This window comes from Panthera uncia, assembly GCF_023721935.1.
Source record: "Panthera uncia isolate 11264 chromosome B2 unlocalized genomic scaffold, Puncia_PCG_1.0 HiC_scaffold_24, whole genome shotgun sequence".
NCBI lineage: Eukaryota > Metazoa > Chordata > Mammalia > Carnivora > Felidae > Panthera > Panthera uncia.
This window is the reverse complement of record NW_026057580.1, coordinates 103,612,055-103,637,985: the sequence shown is the minus strand read 5'-3', so window position 1 is coordinate 103,637,985 and position 25,931 is coordinate 103,612,055. Positions and strand designations below refer to the sequence as shown.

General features: G+C 44.9%; 1 long non-coding RNA gene across 1 annotated transcript; it reads right to left on the bottom strand.

Annotated features, from left to right (window-relative positions):
• Positions 1–1,719: 1,719 nt before the first annotated feature.
• Positions 1,720–6,544, bottom strand: LOC125938040 (uncharacterized). The gene is made up of 2 exons (XR_007462582.1): positions 6,356–6,544; positions 1,720–2,885 (listed from the first exon to the last, which is right to left on the bottom strand). It is a non-coding gene; the product is annotated as an uncharacterized LOC125938040 (long non-coding RNA).
• Between the last annotated feature and the right edge of the window lie 19,387 nt (positions 6,545–25,931).

The following is a 25,931-nucleotide window of genomic DNA, read 5'->3' as shown; positions in this document are numbered from 1 at the left end:
GAAAATAACCTAAAAAAAGATATTCCTATTAACAGAGACTACCTCTGAGTGGTGGACTTTTAGAAGATCTTTTTAAAATATCACTTCTAGTATTTTATAAAAAGTTGGGGCAACCTCATATTATTATTTTTATTTGTTTTAATGTTTTATTTATTTTTGAGAGAGAGGGAGACACAGAATCCAAAGCAGGCTCCGGGCTCTGAGCTGTCAGCACAGAGCCCGACACGGGCTCGAACCTACGAACCGTGAGATCATGACCTGAGCCGAAGTTGGACACTCAACTAACTGAGCCACCCAGGGACCCCCAACTTTATATTATTTTTACAATAAAACAAAAGCTACATTCAAAAGAAAAAAGCTTCATAAATATTTACATACGTATAGGAATGAAGAATTCTTAGGGAAAATCCCTGTGTTCAGACGAACCTCCCTGATCTTTGTCATTAGCAGTGACGGATACCTCCCTACCTTTTCCATGAGGCCAACATTAAAAGCAGAGAATAAGTCCTTCCACAGATGACATTCTGTGCCCGTGATTGATGGTTGTACCACAGGTTTTCGCGGGTACATGAAGCCTGCAGACCTCGTAAGACATTAGCAGGTGTCTCGATTTCTCACAGACACGAATCGCTCTGCCGGTTGAAAGCCACGCTGTTAAGTCTGACGCCATTAACATAAATTCAAGTTCTGAAGAAAAAGTGGCTCGTTCATCAACTCTTTGTCTTTCTCCGATTTCCGATTCTTGATTTCTACTTTAAAAGAGGGTGACGCTGTGAGCCTGGTTTGAGGGCTAAGTAAATCTAGGGGCGTGAGATAACCTATTCATATTCTTCCGCATGTGAAAGCCTATACGTAATTAAAGTTTCTACTAGCCACATTAAAAAAATAGGTGGAATTCCTTTGAATATTTTATTTCATTCCGTACCCAAAATGTTAGTACCTCAACAGGCAATCGATGTACAATATTATTGAACTGTCTTACATTTTCATTAATTCTTGTTTTATTCGAACATGACCTTAAAAAATGGGTCAATACTTGTGACCGTTTATATTCCCTCCCCTTCTTAGCTAACGTTGGCACGCTGACACGGTGTTCTGCACCTAGCTTTGGAGGGCATGCCATCAAGATATGTAGATATCAAGAACATTTGAGCATTTTCAAAATTTTACAATCACTGGCTGCTGGACAGAAAAAGAACTTTTGAGCTATGTTCCTCTGATGGCAATAACCATCGGAAGACACTTACCTCCCTCCCAGGAGGCCGCACCACCTCCAAGGGAGCCAGGGGTTGCTTTTAGCCTGTAAGAGAGGATAGCTCCCCCTCTGAGTTATCTTCACTCTAAGCTTCTCAAGGATGAGGAACTGTTATGATCCCAGAAAAGGATCTCAAGGAGAAAGATATTTGCCTTTATTTAGTCATTGTACTGGGTAGTCGAGAGGCGGTAGTCTGTAAAAGCAGTGGAAGCTGGAAGACAGCCCACAAAGTTAATTTTAAAAGTTATTTATTGGGGCGCCTGGGTGGCTTGGTCGGTTAAGCGTCCGACTTCGGCTCAGGTCATGATCTCACGGTCCGTGAGTTCGAGCCCCGCGTTGGGCTCTGTGCTGACAGCTCGGAGCCTGGAGCCTGTTTCAGATTCTGTGATTCCCTCTCTCTCTGCTCCTCCCCTGTTCATGCTCTGTCTCTCTCTGTCTCAAAAATAAATAAACGTTAAAAAAAATTAAAAAAAAAAAGTTATTTATTGACTCTTTGATGGGTGGGGCCTTGTCTTTCTGTGGTACCTCCCCAGAAAGTCCTGAGCCTACATCTAAAAACAAAGCTTCAGGCTATCCCAGCTCTTCCCAGCTTGCTGTGTGAAAAGCTAACATGGCCTTGAGCACCGGCTAGACTTGGCTGGGAAACCTCCTTCTCCTGCCTGGGGTGTGATTCTAGCCGGCTCAGGAGCCCAGGTGATCCCCATGGTTGGGGACCAAGAAGACGTAGTTTGTGAATCCAGGTTAAGCAGTCACTGGCTGTACCCACGAAAACTCCAGAAAGTGCCGCCATCCTTGAGAGAAATCTGCCTTCAGACTGACCGAGGTGCGGATCGATCCTTTCCGCAAAGGAGCTCTGCGAAGTGGGAAGCTTTTGCCAGAGGACAGACGGCAGAAGGACCCAAGAGTCACCTTTGCTCAGGTTTCTGCTGGAATGAACTCACTCGGTAAGTATTCCCCAAACAAAAGGCACGAGAGTCACCTTTTGGCTTTATCAGGTGTTAACATTTGGCTGCAAATAGGATAAACCATTTGCACCACCCAGGTTCCTGGCTTCCTCAATCGGAGGGGTTCTTGGGGCGGCAGGTGCTGTGGATGGCTCTTCCCGCATGTGCCCGGGCTGCCAAAGGACAAACAGGTGATGCCAGGGCTATAGAAGGTGCAGCACATTAGCTCCGTGCGTGCCGGAGGTGAGCAGTTTCAACAAAGCCAAGGGAGAAAATCTACCTGACGGTGGTACGCCCTCATTAAAGGGATCAGACCTCGAAGGGGAAGTTCGTGGCTGTGGGGGCTTTGGAAGCCCCTCTCAACGAGAAACTTCTGTAAGGATTCTGACCCCATCCTTCACAACTTCTCAAGCAGCTGAGTTCATCGGACTGGCTGAGGCTGAGGACACTCTTTGCAGGAACATTCTCTGGAAGAAGACTCAGGCAGCATGGTGTGAGATCCTGTTCCGGTCTGATGTGTGGCCCCTGTTCTGGTGCTTGATGACACTTCTCAACTCCTGAAGAATAAGGGGTGCACCTTCCCCCCCGCCCTTTTTGTAAATCACAAATCAACAGGACGTACTAGTTCCAATGCCACTTCTCTTTCTTTCCAAAACTCCAGCTTCTGTCCCTTCCAGAGTTCAGTCCTAAAAGAACACTCAGAAGAAGTATTCAGAAAATATGGATTTAGCACAGAACAAAAGTAGCCCAACTCCACCCCTGGGGAGTCATTAAAAGCAGTAAGCCGACAGCTAATCTACAACATTGACCAGTAACAAGTACCTGTTCTGTAAGTAATCCAGGGAGCCTGAGTTGATGTGTGTGATTTGGGGCAATCACGAGTGCTTTCATTCGGGGAGAAGTTCGTGCTTGTGTCAAGATGAAACCTCACGCCCTCGGAAAATGTAAAGAATGCTGGCGTGTCTTCGTTAGTCTTCTGTAGTTTTCACACCGAGTAAAGACTGGAGACTTTACATGTATTGTTATTATTCTAACTGAAAGCAAACCAGCGCCCTATTTGATAGGTATTACGCCTGGAGTCGTTTTAAAATACCGGGTCATGTCTGGAAATGGATACAAGTTCCTACATGATCACACTTTAAAAAATCACTTAACTGTTTGCTTGGGTTTTCGCTAGTGGAGGGGGGGGGGAAGAGAAAACATGATTTAAAATTTTAATCATTACAGACGATGTGCTTGACGGTGGGGAGGTATGGAAACCATACTCCCAGCCAGTTACACTTTAAACAAAATGTAAATACACATACTTTAAGACTCAGAATCCAGACAAGCATTTACATAGCAATGCACCAGGAATTTAACATATGTTAAAGTAGAGGAAACCCCAGGCCCCAAATGGTGTCACTTAGACCAAGTTCCCAAACCCCAGGGGCTTAAAACCCCTTCTGACCGCAGTTTCCATCTTGCCCAAGAAACGTGGCCTCAACCGGTCAGTCAGGAAAAATTTTCTTTCCATCAGTGGCAACCAGTCTGTCCCCTGGGTCCTCTCCATCTCCCAAAGAAAGATCAGGGAATCTGTGTGAGAAGACGCCTTGCTTTCCTTCCTAGCAAACTGCCTGGTCTGGAATAATCGTTCCTCACCGTCTGTCTCTAAAAACCTTCCATTTTCTACCATTTCTCAGGACTTCCCTCCACTTGCTAGGTGGGGCGCTGCCTGATTCAGGAATGGCTTGGTAAAGCCAATTCGGTCTTCAAATGTACTGGTTGAATTTCATTATTTAGCACATATGATGAGTGATATGTATTTTCTTTCCTGAAGTGGGGTCCCATTTCCTCCCTTCCTTCCTTCTTTTCCTTCCTTTCTTCCTTCCTCCTTTCTTCCTTTCTTTTCCCCTCCTGCCCTCCCCTCCCCTTTTCTTTCTCTTGTCTCTTTTTGTCACACAAAAAGACGTCATCTCACAAAAATGATCTCTTCTTTTCAAACTAGGCTCTTTTGGGGGGGGAGGGGGAGGGGGGAGTGGTTACCTTACTTGCTTCTTTCTATCCCCAGGGAACTGTAGGTCTGTTCCCACTCCATCTTTGTGGGTGTAGTTCGAGCAAACAGATTCCTTTCCCCCTCAAACTAAGTGCCTTCTAATTTTTACGAATTATAGGAACTTAAATAAAACTTTAGTAGATTAGCTCATATAAATAAATATAATAAAATTCATATGCCAGATAAATCCATTTGTGTTCTGGAGGGGCTCAGACTTACACAGCAGGTAAGGAGCCTCGAGGCCACACCACCGCATCTGGCCGGCCTGCCTCTTGCAGACCCACAAGCTCTGTGTCCCCCAGTGCCCTTGCAAGCCGCCTGTCTGCTGGGAGGTGCATTCCACACAGTCCTAGCCTAGGGTATTGCTCCCTCGGGAAACAAGACAAAACATCCAACCAAATTAAAGGAAAATCCAAACAATAAGCGAAGGCATTTCCTACCATGGTAGTCTCTTGTAACACTGATCAAAAACTTCTAACATTATCAATCCGTTTCCTCTATTAACAACATGGCTTACTATTTATTTTGTTTCTTTTTTTAAAGCCTATTGTGTGTGTGTGTGTGTGTGTGTGTGTGTGTGTGTGTGTCTGTGAGAGAGAGAGAGACTTGGGAGTTTTTCTGCTATAAACACTGCTCGTAACTCACATTTTTCTCAATATGACATTGCTTTTTTAACTTTATAGGATCTTGCACTGTGCCTAAGTTTTAATTTTTTCTGCAATCAGTCCTGAAAGCATAACAATAAAAAGTAAGTTGATGTCCTAGAAGGTTGCAAAAATGGCCACAGGTTTTCACTCCTTGTATCCATTCCCTTTGCAATGCAACTTTGCTGCTTCCCCCACTGCCCCGTCAAGAAATTGACCTGTGTCCGCACTCATGACCCGCGCTGGCCAATGGAATGCGGTAGAAGTGACCGTGTACGCCATTTGCTCTTTCTTAAAACCCCACCTCCGCCACGTGAAACGTCCAGGCTGGCCCAGTGCTAGATGGGAGGCCGTGGCCTCGTTGCCCCCACCCCTGCCAATATCCAGCCAACCGGTAAACACGCGGGTAAGGTCATGCCGCTCGGTAAGGCCCAGCCCACCTGCCAGTTGACCTCAGTCTCATGAGCGAGCCCGGCTGAGATCAGCCACACCTGGCCCAGATGGACAGAACGGCCCAGATGACCTGCAGACACGTGACTAACAGTAAATGATTGCAGCTTTGCGGCACTAACTTTGGTCTGGGGCCTCAAATACCTGATTCACTTACATTTTCTTTGAGCATGTTTTGTTCTTAACTCTAACCCATATAAAGCCTACTTTTTTTTGCATAGGGTTGAGGTAGTTAAGGGGCTTTTATTTGTTTTAGCTATATGTGTGGCCAGTTTTCTCAACACTATTGACCTTTCTTTCATCACTGATTTGAAATGCCATGGTTTTCATTAACTAAATCCCCACATGCACAAGGGCTTGCTTCTGGACTGGCTAATAGGTTCTGATGTTTTATTTTCTGTGTCTGAGCCAATAACACAATGTTTAATTCCTTAATCTGAGAGTATGACTTGGTATCTGGAATGTTCCTGGGAAATAATGCAGGGGCCCAATTATTAGATGTAAAGGGAGGGGATGTTATCTTAAATACTTTTGTATTTCCTCTAGAATCCACATAGCTCCTGTGGACATGGTGGTGATTGCAAAAACATTTGGTCTTCTGCATTGCAAATCTGTGGCGTTTAACATACTAAGAATAAATTTGGGAGCCTGTGGTTTACAGAGGTGATATTTATGGTCCCGATCTCTTTTTGTCTTCACCAGTCTATAAGGTACAAGGTCAGCAAGCTGAGAAAGGCTATATCGTCATGATGGTGGAGGAAGAAGCAGGGAAAAGAAGGAAAAGCAGCAGCAGCAGAAGAGGAGGAGAAAAAAACTAACATCTACCGAGTGTTTACTCTGTTCGTGTCTATACCAAACACTGGACCTGCCTTGCCTTCTTTACAGCTTTGTGAGGTTAGTGCTATTTATATATCCAGTTTTCAGAAGAGAAGGCGAGAGTCCGAGAAGTTATGTAACGAGTTCAAAGCCACACAGTAAATGAGTCAAAATTCTGAATGAATGTGAATGCAAGGAAAAAAAAACAAACCTGGAAGAAAATCCACTTCATGGTTAGCAGTTGACCGGGATGCCGTGGGATTCTGCAGTCACACGGTGGGCGGTTTTCTGTCTCACAGCCTGGCTGGACCAGTAACCAAGGGAGGAGGCGGGGGCAAGACGTGCTCTGCGATCGGCCTCACCGAGCTGTATTACCCAGCCTGCCCCGCGCCGGTCTCGCCTGCCCCGCGCCGGTCTCGCCTGCCCCGCGCCGGTCTCGCCTGCCCCGTTCTCCCAGGACATTGCACTCTTGCCTAGGATCCGGCTTCTGGATGACTCTCTAGTCCGTACCTTTAAAAAGCGTGGAACCAGATCAATGAAAGAATTTTATACAGAAAAGAATTAATGAGAAAGAGGTGACAAGGACGTTTAGAAGGGACAGGAAAAATTCAGTTTTGCCCTTTACTTCCTATTTCCGCTTCTCAGGCCCCCTGTCACCCAGGTGTGCACACGCGGTGGGTGTTGGCCCTATTTGGCTGTGTTCGTTATATTGCAACGGTAAAAAAAAAAAAAAAAAAAAAAAAAAAAAAGGTAAAGGTTGGATTATGAATATCGGGACAGAGGTGATAACCTTTTTTTTTTTTGGCCCAATACAAAAACAGAATAGGACTTCGGAAAAGAGAAGAAAATAGGGGGAAAGCAATAACTTATAAAAAGAAGAATAGAAAGGACAAAAAAAAGTGAAATAAATAAAAGTCACAAAGATGGAAAGGATAACATGGAGTTACCAGTAGGTCCGTTAAATAGGAATGGACTGAATTCTAGTAAAAGACTCAAACAGGCATTTTTCATTTCATTTCATTTATTTTTAAAGATATTTTGAGAGAGGGACGCCTGGGTGGCTCAGTCGGTGAAGCGTCCGGCTTCAGCTCAGGTCACGATCTTGCGGTCCATGAGTTCGAGCCCCGCATCGGGCTCTGTGCTGACAGCTCAGAGCCTGGAGCCTGTTTCAGATTCTGTGTCTCCCTCTCTCTCTCTCTCTGACCCTCCCCGGTTCATGCTCTGTCTCTCTCTGTCTCAAAAATAAACATTAAAAAAAATTTTTTTTTTTTTTTTTGAGAGAGAGAGAGTGCATGCACACAAGCAGGGGAGGGGAAGAGAGGGAAACAGAGGCTCTGAAGCAGTCTCTGTGCTGACAGCAGACTGCCTGATGCCTATGAGGGGCTCGACCTCAATCATGAACGGAGAGATCATGACCTGAACGGAAGTCAGCCAAAGTTTAACCAATGAGCCACCCAGGTGCCCCTAGGCATTTTTCATTTTAAAAGACTACACATAAAGTTAAATGAAAAAGAGAAAATCAAGGAATGCATAAGTATATGTAGCAAATATACGACATTCTTATTTGCTTTTTACTTGTACCTGACAAGGTGAAATTAAAGGATCAAGGTCAAAGACAAAGGTTAGGGTATTGGGCTGCAACCTAAGGCAGCAAAGGTGAGCATCTGGACAGATGGGTGCTCTTCTCTTTCTTTCGTCTCCTCCTTTTTTTCCCTTTCTTTTTATTTTTTTAATGACAACAGCTAGTTTTTTGTTGAACATTCACATCTCATAAAAATAATTAAGTACTGTGATGATCCAGGAAGCCAGCTTGAAGTGAGTCGCTTAAAGGTAAAAACGATATTGTTCTGCAGGGTTAAGATTGTGATTAGATTCTTAATTGGATTCTGACTACATCCAGTTAAATTTATGCACAGTAAAATTAAAAATTAAAATTGAGATGTTAGCTACTCTAGGAACAGAAATAGAGTGTAGAGAATACTACCTCTTCCAAACAAGTAGAAGGTAACAAATAAAAAAACTAAAAAAAAAGCTCAAGCCAAAAAAAAAAAAAAAAAACAAGAAAGGAGAAAAAAAATGGATGTACAAAATGTAAGATTGTAGGAAAAACACAAATTCATTCATTCAACAATTATATTATCGAGGGCCTACTAGAAACCACATATTGTGGGATATAGCAGTAAACAAAACATAGAAAATATCTGCCTTCATGAAGCTTCTGTCCTAGTCAGGGGAAACATAATGGCTCAGATAAATGAATAAATCATGCGGCATGTCTTACGATGATAAACACGACAAATAAATGCAATGGATATGTTCAGGGTGGAAGAAAGCTTGTCAAAAATGGCCTCACTGAGAAGGTGGTTTTCAAAAAAAAATATGAGGGAGGTAAAGGATTGAACTATGTGGATATGAGGGGAAGAGTATTTCAGACAAGGGAAGTGCAAATATCCTGGGGCTAGCCTGAGCTTGAGGAGGCTACACAGAACAGAGGGGAGGGTAGGAGGAGGTGAGATCAGAGGGGAGGCAGGATCAGATCATTACAGGACCTTTCACTTTAAGTGAAATGGATAGTCTTCAGAGGATTTTTTGAGAAGAGGGAGATGATCTATTTTTTTTTTTTTTTTCTTTTTAGGAGGCTCATTCTAGATGCTGCAATGCGAACAGACCACAGGAAGAAACAGCAGACGGTGATTGGGTGGCTCCCGTGTAATCCAGGTGAGGGACCGTGCAAGTCAGAGAGGCGAGGTGGTGGGAAGGGCAGGGGAGTCTGGAGAGATTGCAAAGAGGTTATCCACAGGATTTGCCGACAGATTACAAGTGCGGTGCGCAAGAGATGAGTCGGGGTGGTGTTTATTAGGCACTTGGAACCGTGCAAGCAAATTAAGTTTATAATTGCAATTAACCCTAAATCTGAGATATATACCATTATCATCCCCAAGTGAGCTGGAGGAGCCAGAGTTCCTGGCAGGTCGTTGGCCAGTGCATCACCCTGCAGTGCGCTCTCTCTCTTCCTTCCTTTCAGAGAAACCTCCCGGGTTGCCAAAGCCAGGTTGCCTGTTCCCTACGGCTTTGACCAAACCCAGATGCCCTGGCCCAGAGTGAGTGTGTGTGTTTGGCAAAACTGCCCTGCACTACATAGTAAAGTGAATGTTGCTTAAGAAAAAGCAAATGCAGGCGCCTGGGTGGCTCAGTCGGTTGAGCGTCCGACTTCGGCTCAGATCACGATCTCGCGGTCTGTGGGTTCGAGCCCTGCTTCGGGCTCTGTGCCGACAGCTCGGAGCCTGGGGCCTGCTTCAGACTCTGTGTCTCCCTCTCGCTCTGCTCCTCCTCTGCTCGCGTTCTTTCTCTCTTTGTCAAAAATAAATAAACATTAAAGCAATGTTTTAAAGAAAAGCCAAATGTGATCTCTTGGCTTTTAAGCTTGTCTCGCAGAAAATCATCCTGTCACCTTGGAAGAGGTGAAACTGATGAAAGCAGCAAATGACTTTACTTGGTACCACCTTACAAACGAACAGCCCCATCTTTCACGAATCAATGCACATTTATGATGGAGGAAAAATCACTGGATGGCACATATCTCATGTTTAGGATTGACTGCGATTGTAAATTTACTTGTCACGATTCCAAGGGCATAATAAGTGCATTGCAAATATTAGCTGTCATCATGACCAAATAAGTAAAATCTTTAACAGGTTTTTTTTTTTTTTTTTTTTTTTTTTTTTTGAGAAGTAATGAACTTGGTAAATGTTAGCATTCGTTTGCAGATTGTCTTCTCCTCCATCAAAGAGACGGGGACTGAGACCTGGAAATACATAAAAGCTTAAATGCTAGGACCCGCCACCGACTGAGAATCCACATAAATGATGCAAAACTCCTCTAAAATTATCATGTGAGTCGGCGAAAGATAAGAAAATTAAAAAAGTTCTGCGACGTTTTCCCAAATCATTATTTTTTAAATGAGGAACACGTGCTCGATACTCAGAATTAAAGTCTGATTTAGCAAAGAAATTAGAACAGCATCATATCATTGGAAATGCTTCTAGAGTTCCTTCCCGATGATGTAGCCTCCTGAGTGGCTTTGCACCTGCCAGTCTGTGAATGTCCCCACCTGCTTAAGTGCTTGGGACCTTCCCTTCCTGGTACCTACGCAAGAGTCTCCTTACCACAGCCAAGGCCTTCCCCATACGAGTTTCTTTCTTATCCCCAGTTCACCGCTTATCCATTAAACAGTGTCCATTCTCAAGCTTCAGCATTGATAAGATTCATGTGAGCAGTCTGTTCAAATGCAGATTCCCGGGCTTCAGCCCCGGACTCCCGATTTAGTAAACAGGTGAACATGGGACTCTGTTTTTTAACAGATGACATTCTCATACACATCGTCCACTGACCGTCCTTGGAGAAACATTCTTTTGAGAATAGTGTGCATCTTGGTGCTCAAAGTGTGAGCCACGGGCCAGCAGCACCTGTAGTGTTTGGGGCTGGTTAGAAATGCAGAATCTGGGGCCCCATCTGAGACCTTCTGAATCAGAATCTGCCTTGTGACAACATCCATAGGCGCTTCACGTTCATGTTAAATTTTGAGGAGCACTGATTACATCAGACAAAAGAAATATGTTGGCCGTATGTTTTAGTAAGGGCTTTTTTGTACTTTGACGCTTTAATTTTAAAGTGTTTTTTTTTTTTTTTTTTTTTTTTTTTTGAGAAATCATAGACACTGTTCTCCACTCCTCCGATTTGGTTCCCTTCTCCAGAACATGAAGATTTCTTACGGAGATTACTTTATCTTTGCCTTTACAAAATCAGCTTTGAGGAATTTCTGGCTCATCAAGAGAAGCAGGTGCTATTTTAAATCTAGTATAATTTTCTCAACCGTGCATAGACAGTTCGTGTAGTTACTAAGTACGTACGTTTGGTTTGTTTGCTTCAGCCATGACATTGGGGTCATCCTCCAGAAAAATATCTCATCTCGCCTGATGAAATCAGGAAGGTGCTTCTGGTGTCCAAGGGATGAATGTCTCATCTCCTGGGAGGGGACTGAAGTCCTCGGCCAGGGGAAGCCAGAACATCTGTTACAGGCATGATCCAGCCTGCTGGCTGAGCGGAGTCTACGGAGGCACTTGGAATAAAGCCTTGGGTCTTTATCAGAAGACATTGCCGTGGTCATCAAGCCATTTGCAATGGAATCCAGGATGCGCTCATAGGGACTAAATACACTTACGAAAAAATGGTTATTAGTATAATAGTGGGTCCAAAAAGCTCACTGTCTCAGGCACTGACTTTCCTTTTGCTCATTTGAAAAAAAAAGATGGGGCACCTGGGTGGCTCAGTCGGTTAAGCGGCCGACTTCGGCTCAGGTCATGACCTCACAGTCCGTGAGTTCGAGCCCCGCGTCGGGCTCTGTGCTGACAGCTCGGAGCCTGGAGCCTGTTTCGGATTCTGTGTCTCCCTCTCTCTGACCCTCCCCCATTCATGCTCTGTCTCTCCCTGTCTCAAAAATAAATAAAACGTTAAAAAAATTTTTTTTGAAAAAAAAAGTTTTTTTGTTTTTTTTTTTACTCACTGGAAACAGACTTAATATTTCAGGAAGAACATTTTCACGAACAGAAATTAATTTTGCAGATTCAACAGAGCAGTTCAGATAATGAAAAAGACTGGAAAGACAATGCAAAAGAAGTTTGACTTTTGTTCCCAAAGCACTGTGGGTGCTCCAGCTGGTACTTCTCTTAGAAATAAAACTTGATACTTGGCATTCTGCTTCTCTATCCCGTTTTAAATTCTCTCTCCCACCTAGTGGGCTGTCGGCAAGACCCACAAGGTCATAATCATGAGCAAAGATGGAGGCTACACAGCAGTTGGTGATGTGGGAGTCTTGACCCCCTATTCATGTAGCTTCCTTGAGAAGTCCCCTTCTCTGATCTCAGCTTACCACCTCCATGCTATGACATATTGCTGCTACAAACTTAGGATTTGGTGGACCCAACAATGCCCAGCTATGGTCAAGCACTTGTCTTTTTTTTTAAATTATTTTAATGTTTATTTATTTTTGAGAGAGAGAGAGAGAGAGAGAGAGAGAGACCACAAGCAGGGGAGGGGCAGAGAGGGAGGGATACAAAGAATCCGAAGCAGGCTCCAGGCTCCAAGCTGTCAGCACAGAGCCCGACGCGGGGCTCGAGCCCACGAACCATGAGATCGTGACCTGAGCCAAAGTTGGACACTTAACCGACTGAGCCACCCAGGCAGCCCTCCATTTGCTCTTTCATACTCGTACGAGCCTTAAATAATTGTAAGCATCGTAAAATGTGTAATTTGTAAGTCAAAATTTCTAAATAATTTTTAAAGATAACTAACTCTGGAAAAAGAGAATATGGAACCAATGTGGACGATCTTGCCCCAGGAGTCCCCAGACCACTAGGCAGAACTTGGGGAGCCACCTAATAGCTGTTGAGGGAGGAAACATTTTATTTATTTGATGTTTATTTATTTTTGAGAGAGAGACAGAGCACAAGCAGGGGAGGGGCAGAGAGAGAGGAAGACACAGAATCCGAAGCAGGCTCCAGGCTCTGAGCTGTCAGCACAGAGCCCAAAGTGAGACTGAAACCCATAAACCGTGAGATCATGACCTGAGCTGAAGTCAGACACTTAATTAATTGAGCCGGGTGCCCGAGGGAGGAAACATTTTAAATTAGTAACAGTCATCCTTATAGCCAACTCATACTCAAAAGCGGTGCCTTATTTCTCAGACTGAAGAAAGCAAATTCCAGGATACTTTTTTCAGTGCTCAGCAGTCCTTCCCATGAACGGCTCACATATCCGGACCCACCACACTCTGTTAGTCCAACAAACAGACGTTCTGAGGCCAGGACATGAGTCACGTGCATGGGGACAGTCTCCCGCCTCAACACTATTAGCTTGTTGGGGCCCAGAATTCGTCCTCGAATGAATGCTGTGGGGGCAGGGGGAGGGTCCTTTGTGCCCAGGCAGCCCCAGTCTTCGCCAGGCACTTACCCCCTCTCTCCTTCCCTCTGGGTTTGCCAAAGCCACAGGTTTACGTTACTTTGTGTTTCCCCTGCCTATTGTTCAGATCCCTTATGGGATAGGGTCTTGTGCTAAGCCTTAACCTATTTCACCGGAACCCTTGTGTAAGCCATCAGAGTCACGTGGAGGCCTTATCGAAACACAGATTGCTGGGCTACCCCACCCCCAACAATTCTGACTCAATAAGGCTACAATGAGGCCCCGGAATTCGCATGTCTCAAAATTCCCAGCAGAGGCCTCTATGGTTGGCCTGCAGACCAGCCACACTGGAGAGCCACGATGAGACTGGCTGTTTGTTCATCCAACAAACACTTCTTGAGGCTCTACGCTGTGTCACCCACCGTACTAGGTGCTCAGGATAAAACAATCAAAAGAGAAATGGAGTTTATATTCTAGCTGGATAGGTGGATGTAAATAGTTGCAGGCATAATTATTTAGTTACAGTTGTGATGGGCAAAATTACTACATATTGTGTCACCAAATAACAAGGGACTTAAGGATATCAGGGAATGCATCCATTTCAACTAAGTTCCAAAGGACACATTTATATTGTTCACGCATTCATTCATTCGCCATCTTCACTCAAGAAAATAAAATTTCTGGGGCCCCTGGGTGGCTCAGTAGGTTGAGTGTTGGACTTCAGCTCCGGTCATGATCTCACAGGTCTTGGGTTCGAGCCCCGCCTTGGGCTCTGTGCTGACAGCCCGGACGGAGCCTGGATCCTGCTTCAGATTCTGTGTCTCCCTCTCTGTGCCCGCCTCCCTCCCCCCGCTGCTTGTGCTCTGTCTCTCTCTCTCAAGAATAAATAAAACATTTAAAACAAAAAAGAAAATTTCTTCATTGAAAAGAACTTGCATGAAATACTCTTAAGCTTTAAACAGTATTGATAAGGGGAAATGATTTTCCCCCGGAACCCAGTTTTGGTTTCAGCTGACATGCTATTAGAAAAAAGGAGTAAAAGGAAGTTGGGGGGAAGGGGTGAGCCGAGAAGGCTTTGGGGCCTTGGGTGCCGTGCGGCTGAACAGTGCTGTGGATCTGGTGTCAGCGCTAGAGGGTGGACGTGTAGGAGTCAGCCCTGGAGGTGGGCTAGTCCCGGCTTCCCTTCCGCAGGTGAGGGAGCTGGATCCCAGGGGGCCCCAAGACTCACGCAGCACGGCCAGTGTCGGAGCTGTGACCCCAGGCCTGCCCTGCAGGACTCTTTGCCCCAGCTGCCTCTGCATGGCAGGGCATGCCATTGGAAGCAGGGCAGGTACAGATGGGCACCAGGTGGGAAACCCCACCAGAGCTGAGATGGGCTGGGCTACAAGTATATGAAGGACCAGAGAGCCCTTGAAGGCAGGGCCAGTGAGGGGGTGGGGCCAAGCAAAGGGGTGGGGCCATTGAGAGGGTGGGGCCGGGGAAGGGGTGGGGCCATTGAGAGGTTGGGGCCAGGGAAGGGGTGGGGCCATTGAGAGGTGGGGCCAGGGAAGGGGTGGGGCCATTGAGAGGGTAGGGCCAGGAAAGGGGTGGAGCCATTGAGAGGGTGGGCCGGTGAGATGGTGGGGCCAGGAAGCACTTTGTCTTAAAATGTATGGTGAACCAGGGAATAGTTTTATTTCCTTATTTCCTTATTTATTTACTTTAATATTTATTTATTTTTGAGAGAGAGAGAGGGAGACACAGAATCTGATGCAGACTCCAGGCTCAGAGCTGTCAGCACAAGGCCCCACTCGGGGCTTGAACCCACGAGCTAACCGTGAGATCATGACCGGAGCCAAAGTTGGAGACTTAACAGACTGAGCCACTCAGGTGCCCCTGGAATAATTTTAAACAGGGGTGTAACAAGTGATCAGCTGTGAGATTTGAGGCAAGTCACTTAATGTTTTTAAAACTCTGTTATCTGGAGGACACAACACCTTTCTCACCTACTTGGAGAACCTGGAAAATCTCAGGTGAGATTATTAGCCGTAGAATATAATAAATGCACACGAAAGACATTATTCCAGCAGGCTGCCCTGTATCAGCAGAATTGGGTCCCATTACTAACCAATGAGTCATCTTTCTGGTGCCATTTCTTTGCCTACATAAAATACAGTTTTGACCAAATGAACTGTATGATGCTTTCTAATCCCAGTGTATTCTAATCCTAGGTAAATTGAAAAAAATGATTTTCAATTGTTTTTATTATTTTTTTTTAACTTTTTGCTCTTCAATGGAGGAATCAGGCCAGACAGCTGCACAGGAAAAACAGATGTTTAAAAATACATTTTGTGGATAAAGTGTATTTATTTCCCTTTTCCTGGTTCCTTTTGACCTGTATTATTATTATTATTTTTTTGGCTTGTTTGACCCTTGGTATGAAAACATCACGGATGCACACTCATTTCTTAGATTCTGTAAACCCCTCAAGTGCCCCAGGGTCTGGAGCTCCTGGTGGGAAGGAGGTCAGTGGCTACACCCTGCTGTCCCCCGATTTTCACACCCCTGAAGAGCCAGGCCAGAGGTTTCCCTTCTTGAGGCATTGGTGACGTGATCTCCACTAAGCACGTAAAGTTCTTTTTCAAAAATAACATATGCCGGGCCGCCTGGGTGGTTCAGTCAGTTAAGCATCTGACTTCAGCTCAGGTCATGACCTCACAGGTCGTGGGTTCCAGCCCCGTGTCGGGCTCTGTGCTGACAGCTGGGAGCCTGGAGCCTGCTTTGGATTCTGTGCCTCCTTCTCTCTCTGCCCCTCCCCTGCTCGTGCTCTGTCTCTCTCTCAAAGATAAATAAATATTTTTTAAAAAATCAAAAACAAATAACATATGCTCCTGAGCAAATGTGACTAGGGGTCTTCAAAGTTTCCCGAAAAGCCGAGGTAAGAGTTCAGACTTTCCTAATCTTGTAAGCGCACTTGGCAAACTGGGTTAATAACTAACTGGGTTAAGTGACTCAGAGAAAATTCCCACATCCTACTTGTGGTCACCGCAGTGGTGCTGCTCTGAGGCCTGTGTTTGGTCTTAAAATAGTGCCTTGAGATCTTTGACTAGCCTTATCTCAGAGTTTGAATCACCTTTGGTCTCTTCCTAAGGTCTTTGTGAAATAAGGAGCATTATTTCACTCATTTTGTGGACAGTGAAAATCACTAGAAGTTTCTATAAGTGGCGTATTGAATGAACTGAAGTCAGTGAGTGTAACAAAAACCCGCTTGGCCCCAGTGAACTCACTCCCTACCAGATGTTTTATCTGCCTCCGGGTGAAACCTCGTTATCACCACCTGTGAGAGGGGAGGGGGAGGGTGGGAGGGGAGAGCGAAGAGGAAGGGGAAGGGAGGAGGAGGAGGAGGAGGAGTAGCTGGAGGAGAGACCAGAAGGTAAAGCTGAGCTGTGATGCTGTCTCTATAGGGCCTTACCTGACCCCAGACAGTTTTGAAGCTGGGATGACCCTTCACAGTTGTCCCCAGTTGTGGCCAGGGGATCAGGCCTTTATTCTCCCCCATCTATCAGCCATTGCAAGCTGGCCTCTCTGGGAAGAGGGTGTGGCCTTGAGCAGGTGGCTCTCTACAGAGATAAGCCCTCCAGGCAGCAGATGGTGGAAGGCGTCTTTCAGCAGCACTCCAGAGACTGAGACTAAGTCTTTGGTCCTGTGTCAGGGCATCCCAGTGTCCACCATAGGGAACTGGAGGAGAAGGGCGTAATCCTTGGCTAAGAGAGATGTGACGTGCCATTGGTGCCTTCTGCCAGTCGTGCAAGTGCGAGCTCATCCCTGGCGGGGTGCTTTTGGGTTTCCTTCACTGCAGTTCTTTGCAAGGCTTTTCAGTCTAGCTGCCTGCGGTTCCCACACACACTCCCCGGTGCTCCTTTGGAAGGACACTCTTTTCAAGATGACCCATTACTAGGTCCTGTCTCCAGAGTCCACATTCTGTTCCTTGGAAAAATGTCTTTGCTTACTCTTGGTGACCAACCAGCCTGGCTTTGTCCTGTTTTTAGCACTGGAGTCTCACATCTCGGGAGGTCTTTCAGTCCTGGACGCATCGGGACGGCTGGTCACCCCAGAACCTACAGATCCACGGCAGCTACAGCATCACACATTTAGACTTTTCCAGTGCGAATCAAACACCCATTTCCATGCCCGCCAAACTCTGGAGACTCATGCAAAATCTTCCAAGTGGGCCCTGCGAAGCCTTGGCACTAGGCTTGAGGCAGAGGGGAAGTGTATGCTCCCGTCTCCCTTGAAGTGGGAAGCAGAACACAACAGCTAATGCTCCAAAGAAAGCCTGTCTTGGGCCAGCATTTCCATGTCCCTTAACATCTTCTTATCTAGCCTAGAAGTGGGTCATGAGCTACATCTTACAAGATCTGTTAGCTCATCTGCTTAGGATGGAGTAAGGTAAACTCTCTGGGTAGGAGTCCCTGAGGGACCATGTGTCGGCAGGAGACCATTCCCTGGGGGCTTGCTGGTAGTTTTCGGGAGGTAAGTTGGACAGAAATCCACTTCTCAGCATTAGCGTTCATTTCAATATTTCTTCTTTCGGGCTCGATGGCCTTGGGCCAGAAACTTTAAGAGTTAGGCGCATAAGGATCATCCAAGGATTCTGTTAAAAATGTAGATTATCTGACCTTAAACCCGAAAAGATGCTCAACTTCATTTATGATACGAGAAATGCGTACTGAGACTCACGGAATACCATTGTAACTGTCCAACTGGCAAACACGTGACACTTTCTTTCAGCAACACTAAGGAAAGAATCGGGGCTCTCACACGTTATTGGCCTAGTCCCTGTGAAGAAATGTTTGGCAATATCTAGCAAAACTACAGGTGCATTTACCCTTTGATCTAGAAACCCCACTTCTGATCATCTGTCCCACAGAAACAACCGTACACATAACTGACTTACATGGTCATTTATTGTGACATTGTAATAGCAAGAGATTAGAAAAAACCCAAGTACAAAACAATAAGAGACTGGTTATTAAACCATAGTAGATTCATACAATGGAATATCATACAACAGTATAAAAATATATAATGGGAGTATCTGTACGCTCCTAACATGAAGAGACCTTTAGCATCTAATGTTATGTGAAAAAAATTAAATCACAGGTTGCAGATATATATATTTAACTTTTGCAAGAAAGGGGGAAAGAAGAATATATGTGCATGTTTGCACTAAGGAAAAAAGGATAATATAAGGGACAAGGGGGAAAGAACATGATGGGGGAGAGGGACTTAGGAGAGTAGTCTAAATGCTTTGCTATGTTGGGGCGCCAGGGTGGCTCAGTCGGTTAAGCGGCCGACTTCGGCTCAGGTCATGATCTCGCGGTCCGTGAGTTTGAGCCCCGCATCGGGCTCTGTGCTGACGGCTCAGAGCCTGGACCCTGCTTCGGATTCTGTGTCTCCCTCTCTCTGACCCTTCCCTGTTCATGCTCTGTCTCTCCCTGTCTCAAAAATAAATAAACGTTAAAAAAAAAATTTTTTTTAAAATGCTTTGCTATGTTTATGTCCTATACACTTGATTTTTGAACCATGCAAACTGTGTGCTATTCAATAAAGCAGTTTAGAATGATGTGGATTTCCAAATCTATCCCCTTACCCAATTCTAATTTACTGATTCTAGGGCGGGACACAGAATTCTGTATTTTTGTAGAGATTTGGAGGCAGATGAGCCAAGAAACACACAAGGAGAAAGATGCTCTACATGAACTTTCTCCTACGTTATTTTATTAGCATTTGGTTTTAACCATTCAGTTGAACTAAATTAATAAATATTTGATGGCACATCGTGTTCCAGGAAAGGCCACTGGGGAGGGACCAGTAGAATTGACCGGAGGACCCTAATGGCATCAGTGGATGTGTGGTGCAGTATGGAATGAGGTCGGAAACCCATCTAGAAACCGGTCACATGGCCAAGAAGGCTGTCCAAGTGGTAGACAGCCCATGGGGGAAGCTGTGTGCTCCCACCTGTCCTTAAAGAGTCTAAGACATTTCCGCAGGAGTATCTGCGTTCTCAATGTTACGGAAGCAGCAGACTAGAGGCGAATTATTTAAAAAATGAAGCATTGGCAGCTGGGGCAATGTTCTGGGTTGAAGTGTGTCCCCCAAAAAGATGGGTTGAAGTCTTAACCCCTGGTATACGTGAATGTGAACTTAGTTGGAAAGAGGGTCTTTGCAGGTGTAGTCATGTTAAAATGAGGTCACAGGGTGGGCCCTAGATTCCACATGACTGGTGCCTACGGAGAGGGAAATTTGGATACTGAGGTATAGCGACACACAGACACGTAGTGAAGAAGGCCATGCGACGACAGGCACAGGTTGGTATGACGCAGCTGTAGACTGAGGAGCACCGGCTGTGCTGGCAACCAGCTGAAGCAAGGACGAGGCAGGGTAGGATTTGTCCCTAGAGCTTTCAGAGGGAGTGCGGCCCCTGCCAACACATTAATTTTGGATTTCAAGCCTCAGGAAGGATGAGAGAACAAATGTCTATTGTTGTGAGCCCCCCATTTTGTGGTAGCTGGTCACGGCTGCCCTAGGAGACTGATACACTAATGCAGGTGGTGAGGAAGAAAAGTAAAGGCAAAAAGAATTCCAGGCCTCACGAGCTAGAGAACAGGGATCCCTCTAATCCCTGGCTGGAGGGATTAGAAAGGATGGGGAGCTGGGTTTTAACTCACCAAGTTTTAGGCACAAGCAGGCCTAGAAGAACTGATAGATTCTGTGAGGAATTGCCCACGATGTCAGAAGGGGGATCGGCGTATATTCTGTATATCACCGTCTATCAACCAAGGGTTCGTCGATGCCTTCTAGCCCCACAGCCCTGCGTCTCTGAGGGTGCTAAGGAGGTAGAGGAATGAAATTCCTCCCCTCAGGAAGTTCATGTCATACAATTGAGAGATGGGGCCTACATATGGGAAGAATAAGTCATCTTAAAAGGAGTAAATACCTCACAAATGGGTATAAGTTTACACTTTAGAGGGAGTGTTGTGCTAGCAAATATTTAACAACTGGCTTTCCAAAAAAGGAAACTCTGATATGTATTGTTTGACACTTTGTTTTATTATTTTATTTTATTTTATTTTATTATTTATTAATTTTATTTTATTACTTTATTTTGGGGGGGGGGGCAAAGAGAGAGGGAGACAGAATCCCAAGCAGATTCCATGCTGTCAGTGCAGAGCCCAATACGATGTGGGGCTTGAACTCATGAACTGTGACATCATGACCTGAGCTGAAACCAAGAGTCAGACGCTTAACCGACTGAGCCACCCAGGCGCCCAGTCGGCCCTTGGAGTCCGTGGAGCCTAGCTCCAGCACCCCACCAAGCTGAGAACACTGAAGCCAGGGGAAGGAGGATTGCAGGAGGAAACAGAAGCTTAGCAAGATCTTAAGGACAGGCAGATTCAGGAGGAAGGGAAAAGCCTTCCACAAGAAGCGGCTTGAGTGAGATTCAAGAGAGGAAATGGAGAGAAAGGCTCTGAGCCAGATGGGTCTGAGGTCAGGTCTGAGCGCAGGCGCTTATTAGCTGTGTGAGCCAGACCTCAGCTTACTCATCTGCAAAATAGTACCCATTACACAGGATTATATGACACAGGCATGTTACTCGGTATATAGTAGACACTCAAAAATGTTGTTGCCCTAAGCGGTGAGCTGAATAGTTTTGTTGAAGTGTTGTAGGGATGTAGTGATAGATAAAGCTCTAAACACACACACACACACACACACAATTTATATATACATATACATGTATATATACACACATATGAATATGTGTACATATATATTATACATACACATATGATTACAAACATATAAGTATACATATACATAGTTCTCCATTTACTAAGACAAGGCTGCATGGTCAGGCATGGGGAGGTATTTCGTTCTCCTTGAATGTAGGTTAGGAGACCTCCAGAGCATTACCTCATTCCTGTTTAGTTCTTCAAGGACAGGCGAGGGATGAGAACTTAGGAGAGAAACATCCTGCCCAGGCCTTTGAGGCGACAAACAACTCCGGCAGGACCGGAAAAAGTGCTCACGTGAAGACGGGTTCTTTCCAGACTTGTTGACAAAAGGGCTTTTAGGTCAGCGTTTATCCTTCAGGAAACAACAGGGAAACAGGAGCCATTCTGCATTCTGTCAACGAGGTGAGCAACCATTTCAGAACTGGAGCAAATTCCTGACACTGAACAAAAGAAAGTGTCATTTGAGGTTGTGATGGAGTTGAGCAGGGGCATCTGAACGTGTCTTTTGATTTGGGTTGAGTCACTGGGTAGATAGAAAGAGCTCCTCTGTAGTTCAGTTGTTTCAGAGCAGGGGCATCTGAACGTGTCTTTTGATTTGGGTTGAGTCACTGGGTAGACAGAAAGAGCTCCTCTGTAGTTCAGTTGTTTCTAGTTTAGCAACTCGATTCAAAATTAAATTCTCCAGCTACAAGCTTAAGTACACATCATGGCTCATCCAGGAACTGGGTTGATGAGCAAATTGCCCTGTACAACCCATCACCACTGCGAGAAAAACGATGGTAGTGATCTTATGTTTGTTGTCCCACTTACTTGTACTCACCTTGTGAGTTCAAAGAATTAAAGGAGACTTTTGGATCTGCATGGCCACTTATGCCAAAACGTGGGAAGATTGGTTGTCCCTGAGAGGAAATCAGAATTGCCGAAAGCCAAGGATGATCTGTGACAAAGAACAAATGAGAAAAAAAGTCCAGAACCAAGCCGTAAAGGTCATTCCCATCAAAGATGAGCTGAAATGGCACCTAGGACACAGAGGGTTGACAAGGGAAGGCCCGGGAATACAACAGGATTATGAAGGACACTTAGAGTATGAGGGAGAAGAGCAGACCAAGCAAATGGAACAATCCGAACGCAGCTAGAAAACAAAGATGGCAAACTCAAAAGGCTATGGGTGGTGTAGTGACGGGCCAGGTAGGAGGCAGGCCAGGCTGCTGCCATTATGTCCAAGCTTAGTGCCTTCAGCTGCTGTCTGAGCTTGATGCAAAGGCTACGTGAAATAGATGTTGGGGCCACATATGGACCTCATGCCACCAGCTTTCCACCTGAGATGTGGAGGGAGGTAGGGCTAAGCCTAGTTCATGAGGTAGGAAATGGGAAGATAGATAGCATTTGTGGGACGGGGCTGAAGGCAGGGCTGGGTCCTACAGCAGGGGATGGGAGGATGAGGGAGACGCTGGCAAATGTGATGATTAAAAATATTCCTGCTTCCTTTGTGTTACGTTGAAACTATATATTTAAAAAGAATTATGGAAAGAGCCCAAATGTCCATCGACTGATGAATGGATAAAGAAGATGTGATACACACACACACACACACACACACACACACAATGGAATACTCCTCAGCGATGAAAAAGAACAAAATCTTGCCATTTGCAACCATGTGGATGGAACTAGAGGGTATTATGCTATGCTAGGCGAAGTAAGTCAGTCAGGGAAAGACAAATATCATATGATTTCACTCATATGTGGAATTTAAGAAACACAACGGATGGGGGCAGAGTGTCTGACTTCAGCTCAGGTCATGATCCTGCCATTTGTGGTTTGGAGCCCCACAGCTGGCTCACTGCTGTCGGTCTGTCGGTGGAGAGCCCACTTTGGATCCTCTGTCTCCCTCTCTCTGCCCCTCCCCTGCTTGTGCTCTCACAAAAATAAATAAATATTAAAAAAAAAAAAGAAACACAACAGACAAACGTAGGGGAAGGAAAGGAAAAATAAGACAGAAACACAGAGAGAGGCGAACTATAAAAGACTCTTAAATACAGAGAACAAACTGAGGGTTGTTGGAGGGGAAGTGGGTGGGGGATGGGTTAAAAGGGTGACGGGCATTAAGGGGAACACTTTTTGGGATGAGCACTGGGTGTCATACGCAAGAGATGAATCACTGGGTTCTACTCCTAAAACCAAGACTATACTATATGTCAACTAACTTGAGTTTATATTAAAAAAAAATGAAAAAGAATTATGTTTTCCAATGCAAATGTGTTCAGAGCAGCAAGGTAGGATAAGTGAACATTTGTATACTTTAGCTGGACATTGGTGTTCATCTATGTATTGTTTTGAACAACAGAGGGCCTGATTTTGTTGTTAATTATGGAAGAAAATGCATACATGTGGGTCCCTCTCTTAAATTTCCCTGATTTAGTCATCTTAAGTGTTTTATACAAAAGGAAGGCCTCAAAACAGACAAAGTGAACCAAAGAAGTATCATGGACATCCAAGGCGCCTGTTTTAATGGCTTGATTTTTATATAAGTTCATTTGAAAGGAACAAAACAGTTGAATTCTTTCTTTGGGAGTAACAGTTCAAAGGGGGAAGAAAAAGAACTTATATTTATTATTATACCTATCAAGTACTATTCTTTTGACTACATATTTTAAAGAGATCATTTCATCTAACAGGCATTGTAATTTAAAAAAATCTATAGATCAGGGAACAAAGATCTCCTGTGTTTTAGAAATTTGCTCAGGATTAACACAGTCTGTGGCAGGGCATGTGTGTAATTGGGATGGCTGGAGTGGAACACCCTGTGAACCATGTAAGAGGCACATGGTTTTGCTTTTGGAGTTTTTGGTCTTGTTCTAGGACTCAGTGGTTAACAGCAGTGAAGCCACTGGCTTTTGTTGTTGTTAGTCAAAACTTCCCCTTTGGAGTTTAAAATTTCATGATGATTTTCTTTTGTACCAGCCGGGGTTCTACCAGAGAAATAGAACCAGTGGAGGATAGATGGAGGGATGGATGGATGCATGGGTGCATGGATGGATGGATGGATGGACGGACGGATAGATTACAAGGAATTGGCTTACCAGGGCAGGAATTGGCAATATAGTCCACGGATGGAATTTCTTCTTCCTCAGGGAAACCTCAGTTTGGCTCTGAGAGCCTTCAACTGATTGGATGAAACCCACAATATGGCAAAACGATAATCTCCTCTGCTTAGAGTCAACCGATTGTAGGTGTTAAATACACCTAAAAAAAATACAGCTGACCCTTGAACAACATGGGCTGGAACTGCACAGGTCCACTTATATGTGGATTTGTTTCAACAAGGGTATCAAAAAACCTTTGTTGAGATTTACCACCATTTGAAAAAGCTCGAACATGACCTGCATAGGCTAGAAATACCAAAAAGCTTCAGAAAAAGTCAGGTGTGTCATAAACGCATGAGATTAATGTAGATACCAGTCTATTTTACCATTTACCACCATAAAGTATCCAAAAATCTATCATAAAAGTTGAAACTTACAAAATCGTATGCACACAAATACTTACAGACCGTACCGGGTGCCATTTACGGTCAAGAGAAATGCGTACAAACATAAAGATGTAGTATTAAATCGCAACTGCATGAAATCAGCTATAGGACATGTGGGACCACCACACCACTTCTTTCACACCACTCACGATAGCTTCACTGCTATTGCAGTGAGCTCAGGTGTACCAAATATCTACTTAAAACACACTGTGACACCGGGGCGCCTGGGTGGCTCAGTCGGTTAAGATGTCTGACTCTTGATCTCAGGCTCAGGTCATGATCTCGTGGTTTGTGCGATGAGAGCTGAGAGCACGGAGCCCGCTTGGGGTTCTCTCTATCCCTCTTTCTCTCTGCCCCTTCCCAGGGGCAAATGCCCCTGCTCGCACGTGTGCTCTCTCTCTCTCTCAAAATAAATCGATAAACTTTTTAAAAAAGTGTTAAGATAACAGGAGAAGCAGCTTCTGTCACCCGAAAGGCAGCAGACGAGTTTCCAGATGACATGAAGAAAATCATTGAGGAGAAAGACTATTTGCCTGAGCAGGTTTTTAGTGAAGGTGAAAGTGCCTTATTCTGGAGAAAAAAAAAATGCCACAAATAACATTTGTAAGTAAGGAAGAGAAGCGATCGGTAGGATTTGAGGCAGGAGGGGATAGGCTCACTACTGTTTTGTGCAAATGAAGTCAGGTTAATGATGAGGACTGCCCGTATCTCTAAAGCTAACCCCCGAGCCTTGAAGGGAAAAGATAAACACTAGCTACCCATCTTTGGTTGTATAACAAGAAGACCTGGACAGTGAGAACCCTTTTTCTGGATTGGTTCCACCGATTCTTTGTCCTTGAAGTCAGGAAGTACCTTGTCAGTAAGGGGTTGCCTTTTAAAGTTCTTTTGATATTGAACAGTGCCCCTGGCCACCCAGAACGCTGTGAGTTCAACACCGAAAGTGTCAAAGTGGTCTACTTGCCCCAAAACACTATGTCTCTGATTCAGCCTCTAGAGCAGAGGCTCGTAAGGATCTCTAAGGCTCATTACACATGACGCTCTACGGAAAGGATTGTCAACACTGTAGAAGCGATCCCCAGTGGAGAGAACATCATGAAAGTCTGGAAGGATTACACCAGTGAAGATGCCATCACTGTTACAGAAAAAGCCATGAAAACCACCAAACCTCAAACAATCCATCCCTGCTGGAGAAAACTTTGTCCAGATGTTGTGCACGACGTCACAGGATTTATGAAAGACATTGTGGCAAAAAGATGGTGGGGGCGGGGGTGAGTGGGAATGAAGGATTTTAAGACGTGGATCTTACAGGAATTTAAGAGCTACTCGGCACAACACCAGAGGAACTAACGAGAGGGCTTGATGGATGCGAGCGCTTCCGAGCTGGTGTCAGATGATGAAGAAGAAGAAGATACAGAAAGAAAAAAGCAGTGCCAGAAAACAAAGTGACGTTACATATTCTGGCAAAAGAGCTCTGCTTATTCAATGGCCTTTGACTTCTTTTATGACATGGATCTGTCTAT